The following is a 21,123-nucleotide window of genomic DNA, read 5'->3' as shown; positions in this document are numbered from 1 at the left end:
TCCGCCACCCTTCCCCGCACTCAGGCGGAGCTTCGAGTCCCCCACCCGCTCGGGAAGGCCGTTTCTATGGGTGACAACTTGTGGGAACGCGGAGAGGGAACATAAGCGAGCTGTCCATTGTGTCCAGATGCCGCCCTGAAACAAGGACTCCAGTGCGGCGGAGCTGGGAGCGTACAGAACAGGCACGCTCTGGTCGGCCTGCCTCAGGCCTCGCGCTCCACGGTCAGGCGGGGCGGAGCCGCGCGCATGCGCAGGGGCGTCCCTGCGTCGCGGCCAGTCACCCCCTCGCGCTAGTGGATGCTCCAGTTGCGGGACTGGACGCTGCGAGGGCCGTGGTTAATGCCGGTCTTTCATGAAGAAAGCAGCGGGTTAAAAATCCTCGCACTCGAAACTAGCAGGGCGCGGGACTCAAGCGAGGCTTTCCTCCAAGGCCGGGCCTCCTGCGGGCGTGGGACTACACAGGAGGAGGAGGGAGAGGCGAGGCCCAAGCAGAAAGGTTGGGTCAGCTGCTGGGGGCTGGGGACGCCTGTACTGGAAAGCGGGAAAGGAGGGACCGACTACCCTTAACAACCCCAGCTATAGACCTCAGTGGACATCGAAACTGATAAAATAATCTTTTGGGAGGTGGAGAGATGAACAGGCGCACACCGTCTTGTTACTCGCGAGGGTCACCGTCCCGGTTATTGGGAATGGATGGACCTAAGTTTGCTTAAGCTTGTGTTTGGAGTGGTTGGTTGACAACCCATTTTTGAATGACATTCAAGATAAGTGGACATTGGGTTTGAGATATCGATAGGACATTTGGATGGAAATGTATACGTGAGGTTTTTAAGGCAATCTTTGTGAAGTACCTGTAGAAGATGGGTCCTTGATTTGTTACTTTAGGGTATTAAAAACAATAGGTAAGCAGTGTTGTAAAATTAATTCTGTTGTTTGGCTAGTTATCTAACTTTATGACTAATTTGTAGCTTTGCTGGAAAAGTCTAACATTTTGGAGAAAAAAATCACATGACGAATGACGTTCAAAAGACAAATTAAGAGTATGCTCATCTATGAAATTTCAGACTTAAGTATATCTTGAACATAAATTACATAATTAAATGATGGAAACTTTATGGTAGATTATATTGACCCATTGCTACTACTAATTAAAATTCTCTTAATTTGTGGATATCTGAGAGCCTTCTAGTTTATTCTTGGAATATTATTTTAAATGACATGAAAATTTTTATTTTAGAAAGAATGCAAAAAGGAGAATTTGAATATACACATTTTAAAGAAGAGTCACTTAAAGTTTAACGTTACAATATTTTTTAAAATGAAAAATGTTCAAAATATAAGTGATGTTTATTTAGGCACATTAGAAAAATACAGATAAAAAGAAGGGGGGAATCTATTAATCCCACTATACAGAGTTAACTGCTGTTAAATTTTTAATGTTATTTTTCTGTTTTTTCCTATCATATATCTTACAAATATGGAATCACTAAATAGTATATTCAATAGAGACCATAGGCCTTAGGACTATGAGAGACTTCCCCTTTGTTAGATATTTCTGTATCATTTGGATTAATATAATGAGCAAGCATACTTGTCTAATCAGAAAAAACCAGATTGAAATGAATAGATTATGAATATTTTGTTCATATACTTAAGTATTTTATAACTACATTATTGATTTTAAAAGAATTCATAATTTTGAGAATAAGTATTCTACAAAGTAACTTTTGATGTAATAAGAGTGAGTAAACGTGTTTATCTTATAGTTTTCCTATGAAACTCCACTGAAATGCGAAAATGTAAAAAACCCACAAGTACTAAGAGTGAGAAGGAAACGAGAGAATGAGAAATGTTGGCTTGTTCTTACTGGAAGAAGGAAAGGGGGTGAAGAAACTACTGGAGCTAAGAATGCTGACTTCAGAGGGGAATGCCAATTAGAGGTAAAGTAATTAGTATTTCAGAACTCCAGAAAGGATCTGTAAAGGAAAATTTGATTTTTCTCTTCTACTCTCAATACTCTGATACCAGATGTGTGAGGATTTATCCCACACCAACCAATTCTCCAATTCTCAGCAGACACTGACTGGTATCCTACAAATTTAACTCAATTCTGACACTATCTACGTGGAGATAGCATCAGATACTTGAGGTTAAGGACTGTGATGGTTCATTTTATGTGTCAACTTGACTGGGCTTAAGGGATGCTCAGAGAATAGGTAAAACATTTCTGGATATGTCTGTGAGGGTGTTTCTGGAAGAGACTAGCATTTGATTGAGTAGATTGAGAAGAGATCTGCCCTCACTACAGTAGCGTCATCCAAACCCTTGCGTTCCCCAAAAGGTGAAGGAAGGGCAAATTTTCTCTTTTGGAGCTGGGATGTCCTTCTCTTAGACATTGGTGCTTCTGGTTCTTCGGCCTTTGGATTCCAGGAGTGACACCATCAGCTCCCCTGGTTCTCAGGCCTTCTGTATCAAACTAAATTATACCACTGACTTGCCTGTTTCTCCAGCTTGTAGACAGCATAGTGTGGTATGCTGTCATAGTGTAGTATGCTCTATAACCGTGTCAGCCAATTCCTGTAACAAATCTTTCTACCTATCTACCTACCTATCGATCTATTATGTTTTCTATTGATTCTGTTTCTCTGGAGAATTGTGTCTCAGCCCTCAAGACTACTCCCACTTTAAATGCCAATTGCAAGTTCAGGTTGTCACCTGTACCTCTGACTGACCAGCTATAAATTGGGGTTCCCAAGACTCCCTTCTCAGCTCCAATAATTTGCTAGAATGGCTGACAACTCAGGGAAATATTTACTTATATTTATTGATTTATTATAAAAGGATACAGCTCGGTAACACCCACATGGAAGAGATTCACATGGCAAGGTAGGGGGCAGGGGCACAGAGCTTCCACGCCCTCTCTCTTTGTGTACCACCCTCCCAGTAGCTCCACACATTCACCAACCCAGAAATTCACCAACTCTCCTTGTTCAAGAGTTTTTATAGAGCTTAATCTCTAGTCCCCCTCTCTCTTTGATGGAGTTCTGTGGGTGGGGCTGAAAGTTCCAACCGTCTAATTACTTGGTCTTTCTGGTGACCAGCCCCATCCTGACACTTTCTAGGACCCTCCCCTAAATTACCTCATTAGCATAAACTTAGGTATGCCCAAAAGGTGCACATTCTGAATAACAAGTATTTGAAAATTGAATCCAGTAACATTAAAAAAGAACACATCATGACCAAGTGGGGTTTTATGCAAGCCTGGTTCAATATTAGAAAATATATGTCATCTACCAGCTTAACCACCTAAAGAAGAAAAACCACATGACTACGGTGTTTCCCCGAAAATAAGAACCTAGCTGGACAATCAGCCCTAATGTGTCTCTTGAAGCAAAAATTAATACAAGATCCGGTATTATATACTATATTATATTATACCGAGTATAATAGCTCCAAAACCTGAAATACTTAAGTATAAATGTATCAAAACATAATCTCATTGCAATAAAGTTAATTAAGAAATTAAACTTTTAATTTCTCTGGAGTTCCCCTATGTAAATAGTTTTAGGGTCATTGAATATTTATGTTTATATTGCATTTACATTTTTCATATTTTTTTATATTGATAGAGTCATCATATTTATTATTTTAGGGGTTACCCAATATTCTATCATATTGATATAATATAGACAGCAGAATGTGAACTTTTTAAACAATTTAAACTCTAGTTCCCGAAAAACTGGCAGTGTGGCTAGAGGCCATTAACCTTACAGAACCTTGGTCATCAATAAAATACCAAATAATCAGGGTTGTTAGAGTTAAATAAAGTGATACAGGTAAAATAACTGGTGTATGGCAGGTGCCTAACAAAGTAGCTGTTATTAAAACCATAATTTTAACCTTTCTCTTCCCTTTAGACATTTAATACTGTTTCTTGTCAGTCTATATGCTGTAGTCCTAGAATTGTTAGGTTCTTGATTTTGGGAACTAAAATTGTTAACAATTTTAGAATCTTGATCCTCAGGCTTTTAAATTCCTTATTTTGAAGTTCATCTACAGTGATTGAACCTTAGAGAAATGACTTACAAGGGCTAATGACTTATAAATCAAAATGCCAATTATTTAATAAACTAAGCAATACTTGTATTGGTTGCTTAGAATGCATTGTCCTTAGTATTTTGCTGAAAGCACACTTACTGATTTTTGCTTTCTGTCTATTTTGAACACTATTGTTCATTACCCTTCAGTTTGCATTGATCATGAGTGATATGACCTTGGCCATGAAGTATTCCAGAACCCCACTGGCAGTAATCCATGTAGGAGGCATGGAAACTGGGGGATAAATTCATCCAACAGACATAGCCTCCAAGGAGGGACTAGCAGTCTAAATAAAAAATTCCAGGAGAATCTGAATATAATTCCAATCTGAGGGACGAGGGGTAGTGTAACAGAAGGGATTTGGAGACAGTTTTTAGGTTCAGGAACAGGGCAAAGACAGTGACTAGAAGGTCCATTTTGGTGACATAGGAAGCAGCCAGCGACTGAAAGACAATGGAAAAAAAGCAAATCTGTAGAGAAAGCACTGGCAAGATTTACAAGGCTAGGGTTCAAGGTCAGGCTCCAGTCCCAGCGAGGAGCCGAATGTGAACACCAATAACTAGGATTGAAGTTTACTCAGACAGACTAGCCACAATTTGAGGGAAAGCTACAGACTCATTGTTCATAAATATGCCCAAGGTCAGTTCATTGCCAGAATGGAAGGAAGAACTGTTCTCAATCCCTCTGACTTGTACAGAGAGAGAAAGCAGCTTACTTTGAGAATCGGCTCAGGGGCTTGGGGAGGTTTTAGTCATAAAATAGGCTGTGAACAAGGAAATGCCTCCCTAATATGAATGTTATTTATAGTAAAATTGCAGTGTAAAAATATGTTTCTGAGGTTTCTTGTTGATAATACTGTCTATCAGTCAGGATCTAGGAAACAGATGGCACCATTAAACTGGGTAATTAAGAATAGTTTAATAAAGGGGTTATTTATAAAGGCAAAGTTTAGAAAAAATGAGGAGGGATGTTGTAGCACCCCCATGGCTGCTAACAGTGGAGAGCTAGTTCCACCCTTACGCTAGAAAGGGTAAGGAATGGTGGCTGAACCCTTGAGGGAAAAATATGAGGGCCACCTGACAGGAGCAGTAATTTTAGCAGAGGGAAACAGCCAATCCATGGCTATGTGGCAGGGAGGGAGCCAGGGAAATAAACACCCCTTCTTCACTCTCTTACCAATTTCCTATCAGTACTAGCCCCCCTCCACATTCTCTGAACCCAACTAGAGGACACTGTCATCACATCTTCAATCTTAGGCTTAGGCTTACCTTTCTTTGGGGCATATGGCCCTCGATCCACTAAACACACCTCCTGTGGAAGAGTCAAAGTGTAATCACTTCTGAGCCTCTCAGCTGCCATTTATTTATTTATTTTTGCCCCCTTCTTCCGCCTCTCTCCCCAGCCCCTACCCCCAGGTTAAAGCCATTGTTTCTCAGTCTAGTTGTGTAGGACACAGCTCTCTGGCCCATAGTGGTATTATGAGCCTTGCGCTCCCTGCCCCGCTGCTGAGGCAGTCAGTTGTCGGTGGGCTGCTCACACTGGCTGCCGGCCACTCATGCTGGCCACCGATCGCTCATGACTGTGCACGGTAGCCCACGACAGCACACGGCATGCAGCCCAGCTCATGCCCACGGAGAGCTGTTGTTCGGAGCTGTTGTTCACAATCTTAGCTATAGAGGGCTCAGCTCACTGGCCCATGTGGGAATCGAAGCGGTGACCTCGTTGGCGTTAGGAGCATGGCACGCCAACCACCTGAGCCACCGGGCCAGCCCTCATGTTTATTTCAAAGCCACAGCTGCCCTCTCGCTTTGCTGCACCTACTGCAATAATAAAAACCATTCTCAGCAATCAGACAGTGGACGTCCCAGAAAACGTGGACATCACTCTGAAGAGATGCACTGTTATTGTGAAGGGCCCCAGAGGCACCCTGCGGAGGGACTGCAATCACATCCATGTAGAACTCGGTCCCCTTGGAAAGAAAAGAAGAGGCTCTGCGTTGACCAATGGTGGGGCAATAGAAAGGAACTGGCTACTGTTCGCACTCTCTGTCGGCCCCTACAGAACATGATCAAGGGTGTTACATTGGGCTTCCATTACAAGATGAGGTCTGTGTGTGCTCACTTCCCCATCAATGTCATTCAGGAGAATGGTTCTCTTGTTGAAATTTGAAATTTCTTGGGTTAAAATACATCCACGGGGTTTGGATGTAGTCAGGTGTGTCTTGTTCAATATCTCAAGCCCAAAAAGATGAGTTAATTCTTGAAGGAAATGACATTGAACTTGTATCAAATTTACCTGCTTTGATTTTATTATACAAGCCACAACAGTTAAAAACAGGAAAATTTAGATGGTATCTATGTTTCTGAAAAAGGAACAGTTCAGCAGGCTGATGAATAAGATTTACGTAAGCTACAAAAATGGATGATTCCTCAGACTTCTTTATGATAGTTTAAAGATGCAGTAAAAGCTGTGTATTGATTTTTTGGGGGGGAAAAAGCCAAAGCTGCTCCATAAAAGGAAATTTGGTTTCTGTAAGTGAGACAAAGCATGTAACTGGAGGTCCTACTCCTTTAATCATGGTTACAGTAATTTAGTTGAAGTTACAGGCAGTCTTACAAAGGTCTGTGAGGAAACAGAATCATAGTTCTAGTAGGCAACTACACCAACTAAAGAAAGTGACTGAGCATGTAGCAAACCTATCTGAGGGGGTGATTATCACTCACCGTATTCTGCCAAAATAAGTAGAGGCTTCATTCAAATTTCTACTAGAGCATAATTACCAGAGAATATTTAAAACCAGCCAAATGGAAGGGATACTCCTCATTGGCAGATTTTTGCTTCTTTTCTGACATTTACCTTCTTGCTTTCTTAGTTTTATGCCCAGCAGAGTAAAAGCTACGATCCTTTTTTGCAGGATAAATTTTGGTGTAGAGTTGGTATATAAAGAACAAGCTAAGTGTGTTACGGATACATTTAAATTGCCTTCTACCAATGCATTCTTTCATTAACATTAAAACCCAACAGTTGCTATGTTAGTGGAACAAGTGATATAAGTGATTTAACTGTGTAGCATATGTGAATATTTTTAGTAAATAGGATGTTCAGCTTTTGTAATTATTTTCTTTTTTTCTGTTTCATGTTTATTCTGTTACTGTTGTTGAAATGTAAAAATAAAAATCAACAGTTGATGTTGAATTAGAATTTTAAGAAAATCCTGAGGTACATCTGATACCTCTGAATATGTTGAGTTATTTGTATAGATTTCTAAGAATTTTGATGTATAAAGGTAGATATATATTCCAAAAACAGATTAGAAAAAGAAAATCTTCAAGATACATTATTTCCAGTGATTTTAAGTTCCCACATAGGTTTTCACAGTGCTTAAGAAAAGAATACATTTCTCAAATCATACAGGTTTACAGTACTATTTAGTGAGTGAAAATATTTTCATATTTTAGTTTCTGTACATTTATTTTAAACAAACTGTCCCTATTTGATTAGTCATATCTGGAGTCAAAATTGTTAGATAGCTCATTGCTAGACAACAAATTTAGACTAGAATCTGAATGATACTCAGAAGAAATTATTTTATCTATAGACCAGAAACAGCAACACCACCCTTCCCATGTTGAGCATTTAATTTTTTTCCTTTTGCTGATATTAATGTATGATTCAAGAAATAGTCAAACTTATTTTTATATTATTTCCACATCTTAATAAAAATCTTTAAAACTAATAGATACCATTTTTTAAAATCATTAAATATTATGTCTTTACTTAGGTGATTTTATATTTTTACTGCGCACTCAAATATTTAGCACTAACAGCTCCATGGAGATGAGAAAATGCAGTTCAAACACAATTCAGTACCTTTCTTCTCCAGTATGTGTGATCTGTTTCCATGGAAATTTCATGTTGACCAGGGATTGTAAAAATACTATATGGAAACATATTTGAGAAGCAAACCCTTTCGAAGAATAATCATGATTTAATTTGTCACTCCATTAAAATTGTTCAAATAATAGAAAAGAAGACTGTATTCTTCTTTAGTAGATGCCATTCTGCAATTTCCCTTAGTTTAATATATTACTCTAATAGAGTTAGAGATTATAGGGGCTTTAGTTTACCTTTTGATGAGTGTAAAATTAAATCTTAATGATTTAGGTAAATTTATTCATTCAAAAAAGATTAAGGACTTAATATGAGCAAGGTATTGTTGGAGTGATGAAAAGAATACATAGGTGTGTTACCAATACAATAATGTAAAATGAGATGACTACAGTAAATTTGACAATGTGCTCTGAGAGTATAGAAGAGGAAAGGGATGTTTCTGGTTAGGAAGATCAAAGAGATATTGTTGGATGAAATGGCAATTGAACTGGGTCTTGAACAATGAGAAAGTGAGGAGAAGGTCTTTCTGGTGAGGAAAATCATCTGAGGAAAAGGCATGGGTGGGAAAGCAGAAGGTGTGTTTGGGAAATGATGAGAGAAGTCTGCCTGGCTGAGGTGTAAGGAAAAGGGAGATAAAACGATAAGGTAGGCAGTGGTTAGGTTTTGTAGCGTCTTGAATGCCATGCTAATTTAGATGTTATGTGTGATCAACAGCAGTAGTGATCAGTTAGGCAATAATCATTTAGACAGTTGACAGTTGAATATAGGTGATGAGTAAGTAAGGGAAGTTAATAGATCACTATTTAGAGAAGAGGATCACTGAAAGGAGTAAGAAAGCCACAACGTAGTTTGAAGAACTAGCAGGCTTGAAAAATAGTATATTTGAGAGATGTGGTGGGTTTAAAATAGAGCTACAGATTTTTGAAATTCTTTAAGAGGTGGAAACTAATTCTGCTCCTTTGAGTGTAGGCTAGATTTAGTGACTCACTTCTAGAAAAAAAAAAAAAATTAGGCAGAAGTGAGACTTCTGAGCTAGTCACTTGTCACTTCTGAGACTAGTTCATAAAAGACATTGAGACTTCCTTCTTTGTTTTCAGAAAAGGCATTGGGGGCTTCCAGATCACTTGCTCTTGCAGGGGAAGCCTGCTGCCCCGTTGTGAGGAAATAACCTTGGAAGTGGATTCTGCAGTCGCAAGTCAAGCTCGGAATGACATCTTGAGTGCAACCTCATGAGAAACCTAGAGCCAGAGGGACCACCAAATAAACTGATCTTATATGCCTGACCTACAGAAACTGTGAGGAAAATGTTTGTTGTTTTAATCTGTTCAATTTTGAGGTAATTTGTTATGCAGTGCAGGATGTGTAGTGTGGGTATTGGACAGTCATAAACATGTTTTGGAATTGAGAAGGAGCTAATGGATACTGAAAGAGTGCAGATCCCACAGGAGAGGGGAAATCATGGTCAAATTGGAAGTTTGTAGGGGAGAAGATCATCAGGAAAGGGTAGAGAAGTTATTTTTGAAGAGGAAGAGTGATGATCAGAAAAAATTTTGGATTAGATGGATAGAAGGTGAACTCAAGCCTGATGCCCTTGATTCCTGCTGCAAAGGAGGTCAGGCCATCTACTTTCTGGGATCAGGAGCTCCAAAGAGTAGGAAAAATTAGAAGAGCTGTGAGATACCACATAGAGAATTAGGCAAAGCAAAGAACATAATTCTCTCCAGCTATGCTTAGCACCCTGGAAGAGTAAGCTGAGAAAGCAGACAGCAGAGTTTACCCGGGACCAGGGATTGATAAGGCAGATAGGAAAGATTAAGTGGTCAAAGGATGCTGAGATGTTGAATTAATTAAAGTGACTGGGCATGAAGTCTAGGCACACGAAACTAAAAGGGGTTTAATGAACTAAGAATATGAAAGGGTAGGTCTTCTATGGCAACTATTATCTGTACCACACATTTCATCTTTTGTTCTAAACAAATTAGTAACGTAATACTGTCATGTAACTTTTCTGGTGTGTGTGCTTAGTTGCCCTAGTGAGATCATAAACTCAGGGTAGTGATCACGATTTATACATTTTGTACTCCCTTAGCATCTAGCACATTGCTTGACAGGGACTCGTGTATTTGTTGAATCAATGGATAAAATCTTTCTAGCATTCTGTGTTTTCTACTGAGTATTTTCTTCCTTCACAATAAGCATCTGATTGAGGCTAAAGATCTGCTGCTTTTAAATAGTTGAATGTGTTCTATCCTTGTCTCTTAAGAGCCAGGATTTCTGGATGCTTTTAAGAAGCATTATATAATTATGAAACGGGGGACTATACCTGGTCGGCTAAAATAATAAGCTTCATTATGCCTGTGTGAAACAACCTTGAAATAAATCTTGGATGATTTTTCTTTAATCTGACACAAATCAGAGTGAAAGTCAAAAGGTTTCGAGAAAAAAGAGACTAGCGTTCTCCTGGAAAATCAGGGGGAGCAGAGGTCTCTATTGAGGAATCTCACAGAAGCTTAGATCTGGAGTTGAGAGCTCTGAGAGAAGTACCTATTTTTCCAAGATTACCAGCACAAATGACTCTCTAGCTTAATACGTATTCTTTACGTATTGCTCTCTTCTTTCATTGTTTCCCTGGGAACAACAGGCTTGTTAAAGTATGATAAAAGTATTAAGAAAAAATTGAAAATAGGCTTTAAAGCACTAAGCGAGTCACTGATTGCAATGCTATATAGGTGGTTCTTCAGATTTTTTCCACCTGACCCTCTATGTACTTTACAGTCACATCCCAACCCACTTTTCTTCAGTTCAGGTTTTTATATATCAGTTAATGAATTGATATTTGGAAATACTATATGGTGATACTGCCAAGAGTTTCAGTTCAGTTTTGTTGGTCAGTACCTTTGTTGATGAGTTTGTTTATGTAATTATTTGAATATTTTATTACGTTTAGCCCTTCTCATTAAAATGAAGGGAAACAAAAATGAAAGTGCTGATCTCAATGATAGCAAGTTTAGGTTTTGTTCCCTTAGTACAAATAAGACAACTATAGAAATCATTTGACCATTTAAAAGGAACAGATCTTAACCCATAATCAGATGCTCATTGCAAAGGAAAGGAAACCAGTGAAAGAACACATGTAAAGTGCTAGGACTAAATTACTGAAAATTGTGTCTGAAATTGAGGTATAATTAGGGATTTTATAATAAGTTTCAGGTCTTATATTAGTTTTACTTTCAGCCAGTCAAACATATCTGAGGACACATTATGTTAGAAAGAGAGAAACTGCCTATATTGTATTGTGCTCCAGGAGGCCACGTGGAAGTGGCACAGAGGCTAAGGTCAGGGCCAGTGGCTGGAGCTGCAGGCCTCCCACCTCTGTGTCAGCTTCCACCAAAACGAAGCTCCTTTTCTGCTTTACATTCTGGATTCTGCAAAGGGTTTCTTTCAAAGAAAGAGTTCCCATGTAACAAAAGGCTGAAAAATCACTGCCTTTCCCTGATACAGTGTTTATGCAAGAGTATACAGCCTTTTGAGGGGATTATTTGTCAATATCTGTTAAAATATAAATATTTGTGCTGTTTGACTCAGCAATTTTACCTCTAGCAATTAATCTTATATAAATGATCATTCAAGAAAACCAAGGTATATGTATAGGATATTTATTGCATCATTGTTCATAAGAGTAGAAGACTGAAAACAATGCAAATACTTATAAATATGGAATTGGTTAGCATAATGATATTCATGTATTGGGATACTATACAGTCTTTTAAAAGAATGAGATGGAAAGATGTCTAAGTATATTGTTAAGTGAAAAAGCAAGCTATAAAAAAGTATGATTCCATTTGTAGGTCAAATAATAAGTCAGTAAATTAAAGAAAACCATTGCCTTTGATGTATGCAAATAGATAACTGTTCTTAAAATTATTACTAAAAGTAATAGGGTTAATTGTTTTAGTTTATTAGATGGCATGATCTTTTTTATTTAAAGTAGACTATTTTTATTCAATTTTGAACTATACTGGGGTTTTTCATAATTGCTCTACCTGATAATCTAATTTATTGTTCTAAAAAGCAATCAATTTAACTTACAGTATGATGGGTTTTAGAAGGTGAAAAAAATAATTTGTAAAGATTTTGTGTAATTTTACACATTAAGAAGATAATCAGCAGCAATTTAGGCTTAAGGAATTTAGTCACAAGGTGTGACAAAAAAATGAGTTGCACTGTCAAGCTCTCACAGCCACAGTATCTTGATCACATTTGAGAGAATAATCATTTCTGCATGTTGGTGCACTAGGAATTTTTGTAATTTAAACTTGAGAGCTATTCTCTCTCTATTTTTCAGTTACTAGGTAGGCCAAAGACAAAAGATTTTGCTTATAACAAACATCACAAGGAGCTGTGAAATCATGACACTTTCTTACTGTTGTATGATTGGTAAAGATTTTTAAACTTTGATTTTGAAGCATGAAAGACTAAAAGTAGATGTCACAGTGGAGGACTTCCTCCTCCAGTTGATCACAGCCTCAGTATCTCCATCAAATCTACAGGAAAAGGGGTGCTCAGCAAATTGAATGTTTCTGTAGACAATGTGGGGCAGAAAATGTTGAATGTAAATTTTACAAATCAATTAAATGATAGTGCCAGAGATAAGAACAGAGAAATGAAAATTATAGATTTTTAAAATCTCATACCCAATCCTAACAGTGATTTAAGCACTTTAAAGACATTCCACTAGAAAACACCATGGTTTTACTTGCCTTTTTCTAATTAGAAAGATTGCTGTCTCACTCTATATGTTGTTGATCCCCCAGAGAGATCACAATGGTGAGATCATGCAAAGCACAAGGAATGCTCATCTGGAAAGCAACTTAAAGCATATGTTGTTGTGCAGGAGAGCTCGAGCAAACTCACAATGTCACAGATGAAAGAACAGACTTTACTAGGAAACTTATAAGCCAGGAGTCTGCAAGAGAAGGCATGGGATACACTAGGGCCAGTGTGCTCTGGGGGACATGTCATAAGTGAACATTCCGGTGAAGGGACATCCTTTCCCCTTTTGCTCTCTCTTCTTCAAGACTGAAGTGAATATCCTTGTCAGTCGTGTCCATGTAGACTGCTTGGTATCGGGATATCTGGGTGTAGATGTCAACTGTTAGGAGTTATCTGAGAGATCCATCTGCCTGTATCTGGACTCTTTGGTTGTCCAATGGAAGTTGCAGCCCCTCTTACTGGGAGAAAGCCACCAGTGCCATGAGAAGCCTAATTTGGAAGAAATAGGGAGGGTGTTGGTCACAGCTGGTTCATTGTGCAGGCAACCCAGAGTAATAATCTGAGGTCATCTGCAGACTCTCCTGTCTGTTTCACCACTGGCACCGGTCAGTAGCATCATCTTTTTCATATTAAAAAGCCATAATATTTATGGTTCTGTTTTAATTAAAATTTTAAGATGCCTGCTTCTGACATAATTGCTTGCAATTCTTAGGATCTTTTGTAGGCCTTCCATTTTATGTCAATTTAAACAATACTTAAATATTTTAAAAATTGGCTTTTTATTAAGAATTTTAAATATCAGTGCCCTTCTGGGAATAGTTTTGGAGTTTCGTCCCTTACTCATTGCCATCTGCTGGAGAAGAGAAGAAGTGCAGTTGAACAGTTTCTTTTCAAGCAGTAAGACATGTTACCTCTTCTCAGCCGTGGAAATCATACCTCCTCCTCAAAGCAGGTGTTCCTTATTGCCCCAGGTGAAGGCAGAGGAATATGTATGGTGTGGACGTGGGGAGAAGTAGGTTCTCTGAGGTGCGTCTGTCCCTTTACCCAGAGGATGGAAGGTGTGGGAGTTGGCAACACGGTGAACTCGGACAAGAGCCAGTGAGTTCGCCTCCTGGTTCTGAGAGCCGTAAGAAGTTCCAATGGTGATAATATTGGCTGCTTCAGTCCCTACAGCTAGTGGGAGCAGAGCAGCTTGGATCTGTTTCCACAGTATGTGGACAGGTTAGGTTTACTTACTTAGGCTAATGTCATATGACATGAGGGATGAAAATTACAGAAAGCTATTTTCAAGCCTTTTCTTGTAGATATAACATTAGGTTTATAAGTAAGAGATTTGAAAACTTCTTCACCATAGACCACTAAATTTTTTCACAGTTCTAGGAAAGTATTTAACTTCAATGCTTGTTTTAATGTTACCAAGGGAAATAATTTTGCAAATCTGTCAGCATCCTCACTGAGATCCAGTTCATGGAACTGTCCCCTGGACCTCTCTCACCCCATCCTGACAGGTCTCGGTCTCCTGCCTTGCCAACCTCCGGTCCATTCGCTCGCTCACTGCAACTAGAACAGTCATTATAAAATGCAGATCTGAGCATACCATTGCCCTTCTTTAAAATCCCTGAATGGTTTTTGAAGCCCCAGAGTCTTTAAGAAGCTTAGAAGCCACTCGGGGGCTGGCCATGTCTCTTCTTTTCAATCTTCCCTTGTCACTCTCAGTTCTTGCCATGTTAAACCACCTTCATGTCTAAAGCATTATCCTTTCTCTCACTTCTGGGAACACACACACACACACACACACACACACACACACACACACTTCAGTCTCTGAGCAACTGACTTGACTTTTATTGGTTCTTCAGGCCTCAGCTTCCTTTCACAAGGGGTGCCTGAGTCCCAAAGGCTGGTGGGGCTCTGCTCCACCTTCATGCTCTCTGCCAGCCCCAGCAGAGCGCCATCACATTATCTGTGAGAAGCTATGTCCTTGTCACCATACCCTTTACACGGCAGGCTTCCTGAAGGCAGGAACCGGGTCTTGTTTACTTTTGTATCCCCGCAGTGCCTAGTACTGTACCTGGCATATAATAGGTGTTCAATATGTGGCATTAATAAATGAAATAGCATATTCGAAGCATTTTTAATTTGCAAGAAAAAATTTGCTGTCTATTTTTATGGACTAAATCAGAATCAAAGTCTCTCTTTAAAACTAGGTTTTTTGATAAAAAGAGAAATTCACAATTTACTCTCATGGCCTTATTTTTAAAAATACTAATGCAAGATAAAATTAAAATGTTCCTCTGAATCTATTATAAATTAAGTAAAATTGATGAGACTCATTCACATCGTTCTTTTCTTAGACCCGACTTTCTCAATAAAATATATTACTGAAAAATGAAATTTTTTTACAAGAATAGAATACTATTATAAAAATAAGTGTGATTTTACACACTTGATTAAATTTTACCATATTTAAATAAATCCCACTAAATAAATAAGAATATTCTTTTGTACTACAGAAGCTATGAAAATAATTAATTTGAATAAAATCATAGAATACTTTTTTTCTTTTTAAGAGGGCAAAAAGCAGGGCAAGTTTAAATTCTGGGCCCCTAAGCCAAATTTCGGAAAGGCTTAATAGTGTTAAAATGACCTTACTGTTAACAATGCCTGTTTGTCCCTTTATTGTAGGGGCCCTGAAACATACCAAAGGCTGTAGAGCTCCAGCTCTACCTGTGAAGCTCCACACTACTCTGCTCATTGGCATTTGGTAAGGAACTGGAGATCATAGCCTAGTTTTATGATTTGGAGATAATGATTCTAAGTGATAAATGGTAAGGATTTTATGTTCTGTCTGCAAATCATGATGGGAGCTCATGGTAAAAGATACAAAACGATTTGTTCTCACATATTGCTTTGCCACCTCCACTGATCATTAACTTAATTTTGTGGGAGTTTCTTGATGGAAGACTATGAAATACTTTTATGAATGAGTCACAAATATTATTATACTGGTTCTTTGCAAATTTTAATTCTGTTGTTATATATGATAATAGTCATCAATCTTTCTTAGTTTTCCAGAAATAAACATGTTTTCCAAGGAAGGGAAAGGATAAAATCAGAAGAAACAAAAAAAAAGATAATTGCTGATATCATCCTGGCAGGAATTTCCCTCCAGCTACAAGACCATTAGTAGCTGAATGATGGTCCCCAAAGATATGGTCCAATCCCTGGAACCTGTAAATGTTTCCTTATTTGGAAAAAGGGTCTTTGCAGATGTGATTTTTTTCCCCCAGATTTCTTTTAAAATATAGAGATTATCCTGGATTATCCAGTGGGCCCTACAATGCCATCACATACATCTTTATAAGAGAGAGGCAGACAGAGATTTGATACATACGTAGAAATAGTAGGTGATGTGAAGACAGAATCAGGGACTGAAGTGATGTCACTACAAACAAGGAATGTGAGCAGCCACCAGTAGCTGGAAGAGACACGGAATGGATTCTCCCCTAGAGCCTCCAAAGGGAGAAGGTCCTGCTGGTCCCCTGGATTTGGGCCCAGTGATACTGATTTTGTGGTTTTGGCTTCCAGAACTGTGAAAGAATCAATTTTTACTGTTTTAAGCCTCCCAGTTTGTGGTAATTTGTTGTACAGTCACAGGAAACTAATCTAACTAGGGTTTTGTTAATATCCATTATAATGAGTTTATGGGGCATGATGTTTATTTTAGTGGATTTGTATTATAATCCGAGATTCATTCAACAAATATTAATATTTATCAAACATGTCAATAGAACATCAGCTCCATTGGGCAGAGATTTTTCTAGTTTGTTTACAACTATATACTTGGCATCTAAGACAGTGCCTGGCACATAGCAGATACTCGGTAAATATTTTTGAATGATATGTGCTAGCTACTCTTCCAGACCCCAGAATAGAGCAGTGAACATAGTGACGTCTCTGCATCTGTGGAGTTTACATTCTTACGGAGGAGAGACAATAAGTAAATGTATTACATAATGCCTAGTAATGATAAATGCTATGTGGGAAAAGCAGAGTAAGGGGGTAGAGAAAGACTGGGAGTGCGAGGTGGTGCCATTTTAGATATGGGAGTTAGGAAAGGCTTCTCTAAGGAGGTAACATTGGAACAGAGGCCTGAATGAAGTAAGAGAGTAAGTCTGGTGACTATTTGGGAAAAGACTGTTTTAGGCAGAGGGAACGGCATGTGCAGAGGCCCTGTACTAGAAAAGGGCTTGGTGTATTGGAGGCCCAGGAGGAACAATGAAAAGGCCAGTGTGGCTTTGGAGTGGAATGTGAAACAGTGGATCTATGGGAAATTAGATCAGAGAGGTGGGCCAGGCAGGAACCAGATCATAAAGGACCCTTTTGATTAGGACTTAGCTGAAATAGGAGGGGAGAAACTTACATCTAGTTCTCTACAAAGAATTTATAAGTGATCAGAAATTTTCTGCACTTTATCTAGTTAAAAGAGAAAGAGAGGTTTCACATATCTACCTTTTTCCTCACCCTTTTCTTCTTCTGGGCTCAAATTTTTTAGCGTGTTATTTGGTTTGATGGATGGATGGATGGATGGATGGATGGATGGACGGACGGATGGAAGGATGGTGAGTTTAGGTTGTCTCTTCTAGTGGGAGTGGAGATTGGACTTATAAAGGCTGTTACTAGTTGAGTTGTCTTTAAATGTGTAGTATCATTCATCATGACTCATTAAGGTGCATGAGAGATTCTGCTCAGCCCATACTTGGTTGCTTTGTTTAGAGACTATTTAGGGAGACAAGAACTGTCTCTGTGAGGTAATTTGTTTCCAGAAATCATTGTAAATAGAACATATGATTTCTTGCAAAGGTGCAAAAATGACCTCCTTTATATGGAAAACACTACTACTATGCACAAGACTTTTCTCTGTGGCTAGGCCATTCATGTCATAGTATTATTTCCATTACATAGCACACTTTTTAAAAGTTCTGAGCAAAATTTTTTTAATCTGCCCAGCAAAATTTTTTTAATCTTTAATTAATGATAAGGATTAGTATCTGTTTCTAAGAATGAAACACTTCTGGGGCGGCTGGTTAGTTCAATTGGTTAGAGCACGACACTTGTACCACCAAGGTTGCTGATTCGATCCCCACATGGGTCAGTGTGAGCTGTGCCCTCCACAACTAGATTGAAAAAGCTACTTGACTTGAAGCTAATGGGTCCTGGAAAAACAAACTTAAAATAATTTTTTTTGAAAGTTGGGGGAAAAAAAAAGTGAAACATTTTTGCCTTAGTGGATATATGTGTTCCCTTTTTGAAAAATTGAATTTTATAAAATTGTGCTCTGAAATCAACTGGAGTTAGGGAGGAAATGGGCCTGATGCAAACTGCTTAAATTCTATGCAGTGTTACAACCAGAACACTAATAAAAACAATAATAATTCTGATAAAAATATTAGCACATTCAGTCTGCACTCTATGTTCATCCACTTTCATAGCCTGTCAGTTTTGCAGCACCAGTCCCTACTGCTCATACAGCCTCCTTTGAGGTGTAGATACATGACAGAATTAGAGATTATCTTCATTGGAGGAAAAAAGTCTCCTGGAATTAAATGAATCATATGTATGCCCAGCTTCTTCAGCTGCTTTTCAGTTAACTTTTGCCAGATAGCTTAACATTGGGGAAAGATTGGTGATTCCTGAAGCCACTAAATTGCTACTACTTGCACTGTTATTTGGCTTCTTATTGGAGCTTTAAAGAATGCAAAAAGTGGAAATGCTGAGTGTCCATCAGGCATTGCATCTGGATGTGTATAAACAGAAACTCAACTACAATGGCTTTATCGAAGAGGGATTTGTTTTTCACATAGTAAGAGTTAAAAGGTGGGCAGTCCACTCTGCTGTAGCTGCTGAAGGAAGTCATCAAGGACCCAAGTTCTTCCTAGCTACCTGGTCCTCCCTCCTTAGGGTGTTTCTTTTATCTTCATGGTGGCAAGATAGCTCCTGTATTGTCAAGCCTCATGTCCATGAGTCAGGCAGGAAGAAGAGGGGAAGGACAAAGGCATATATCCAGAAATCCCAACAAGCCACTGTTTATAGAATTGAGAATCGGCCAGGTGTTATATGGTACCATGTTATATGGTACCCGTAACCAACAGAGAGGCTGAGAATTCAATATTTTAACTGGGCACTCTGTGTCCAGAATAGAATTGGATTCTGTGAGTAAAGACAATAGGGAAAATAGTTATTGGGCATACCACTTGCAGTGTCTGCCACACTGGCATTATATGTATCTTAAGGATGCTAATTATAAACTTGATATTTATTGAACTCTGGAATTTCTTAGGAGGACTTAGGATAGAAAGCTCCCCGGAAACATTAATTCTTCTCTGTGGTGAAATATTAAAGAACACTAATTCAAAAATTACTGGAATACATTCTGCAGACTCTCTTAAATAATGTTAATAAGACACTTAGAATACTACTACTAGAAGGACTCAAGGAGTGTAATACAACTTTACATTAAGAAACAAAACAACAAACAGAAACTTGTATAATTTGCATTCTCCCCAGAGCTCTTTATTTGTGAACTGTATTAAACTGTATCAAAATACATAAGATGCATACATCTAATTTAAGTGTCAACCAGAATAAAACTGCTGATATATTCTCTGGGTAAAATTTGTTAATCCCTAAAAACTTGCTGTAAAATGAACTATTTATTACAGCATGTTCCCTTAAAACAAAAGGACTACATTTGATTTCAGGAGAGCTAGTTTGAGTGCTAGTTCTTCCAGTTATTAGTTGGTGACTGGGAGACACAGTACCGACTCAGGATGCACTCCCACTTTCCTCCCTCCCAGTAGCACACCAGTCCTGCGCAGGTACCCACCTGCCCCATGCCGTCCCAGGACTTCAGGAGCAGCTGACTCCATCCCCAGCACCATGAGTAATCCCCTCCTCTTTCCCGGTAGTTTGATCAGGAATGGGCATTAGTCAGTATACTTAGGATTTACATTATTAGTGGCTCAAAATATTCTAACTAATAACACTAATGGTGGACAAATTACTCTCCCGCATCCCAGCGTTCTAATGTGTGAAATGGGGGTGACATTTTCTTCCCTATCTGTACAATACAATCACTGTAAAAGTGATATTTTGTTTTGCAAAATGGGCTATATCCAGAAAGCGGTATTACATCAAAAGAAATAAAATTAAGTTGAGTAGTTTGGGGCATTTCCCATAAACTATCAGATTAGCAAAGCAAGAATACCAGTCTTTATTTTACTGCTAGGCTTTTATTGCTAAATCAATACTATTAGTTTGATGACCTATGTTATTGACTGGACTTGTTATCAAATTACTTTTGTCAGTTTTTTAAAAAAGTCAACCTGTTCTCAAAGAAGAAATATTTGGCACGATTGAGATACTCCAAGTGCAGAAATCAATTTCAATCCAGAAGGATGGTTCTAAGTATGTGTTGATCCACTGTAGCTCAAAATATATTGAGAACCATTGTTTTGAAGGAGCCATCACTCCCTAAATTAGTGCATGTTGAAGTTTATTTAAAAACACATTATTTTTCAGTCCTAGTTTAAGAATCTGGCATTCCTTTACAACAAACAGGCTTCAGATGTGACAGTGACAGTGTCCCCTATTATTCCATCACTGTCATTGTGAAATGTTCATTTGAAACACCTGGAGAACAGGAAAATTAGCCATGCCTTAAAATCAGATAAAAGACTAACGGTCTTGAAATTTTAATACTAATTCTCAGATTTTATTTAGAAGTAAATCTAGGGAAAATGATTTATAACGATTTATAAGTAATTGGTATGAAAAAGTTTAAATCACATGTGTGTATTTTTCACATGAAAGCAATATTGCCTTCCACATCTTTTTATTTGAAAGAATTGAATTGCACATTTGTCAGATTAAATTGCTGCCTAAATTATCTAAGACGATTTTCACATTCTTTTGTGGAAATCAAACTTGTAAGGTTGTAGATTTAATTTAGAACTGACAGTAGTGTTCTTTTTTCCAGGAGAGCTTGCTAATTGAAGTTGAAGCATTAGCCATTCTCCTGAAAGCACTCAGCTAAGGAGATAACAAAAGCCCAGAGGACAAAAATTAAGCAAAGCAAGTCAGTTCTTGAAATGAAACTCTTGAAACTCCAACTTGAGAAAATAAAGAAGTGGGGGAAAAAATAGAAAAAGAGAAAAATGCCAGACTATGAGGTATTTATGAAAGTATTTTTTGTTTACATATTTAGCTTTTCAGTTACATGTGTTGCATAGATTGTATGGTTTTGACAACCACCATTGTATGTGGTTTTGAAATTATAAAATATGTCTGTTGTGTCTCTTC

General features: G+C 38.3%; 1 long non-coding RNA gene and 1 pseudogene across 2 annotated transcripts; both read left to right on the top strand.

Annotated features, from left to right (window-relative positions):
* Positions 1–287: 287 nt before the first annotated feature.
* Positions 288–21,123, top strand: LOC308506144. Its single transcript, XR_013994662.1, has 5 exons — positions 288–902; positions 1,767–1,940; positions 9,087–9,284; positions 15,448–15,526; positions 20,801–21,123. It is a non-coding gene; the product is annotated as an uncharacterized lncRNA (long non-coding RNA).
* LOC308505727 (large ribosomal subunit protein uL6-like) lies at positions 5,873–6,495 on the top strand (annotated as a pseudogene). Its single transcript has one exon. The product of its transcript is annotated as a large ribosomal subunit protein uL6-like (transcript).

This window comes from Rhinolophus hipposideros (assembly GCF_964194185.1).
Source record: "Rhinolophus hipposideros genome assembly, chromosome: 12".
In the NCBI taxonomy this organism is placed as follows: Eukaryota; Metazoa; Chordata; class Mammalia; order Chiroptera; family Rhinolophidae; genus Rhinolophus; species Rhinolophus hipposideros.
The sequence above is the reverse complement of the archived record's forward strand: the minus strand, read 5'-3'. Positions and strand labels throughout refer to the sequence as shown.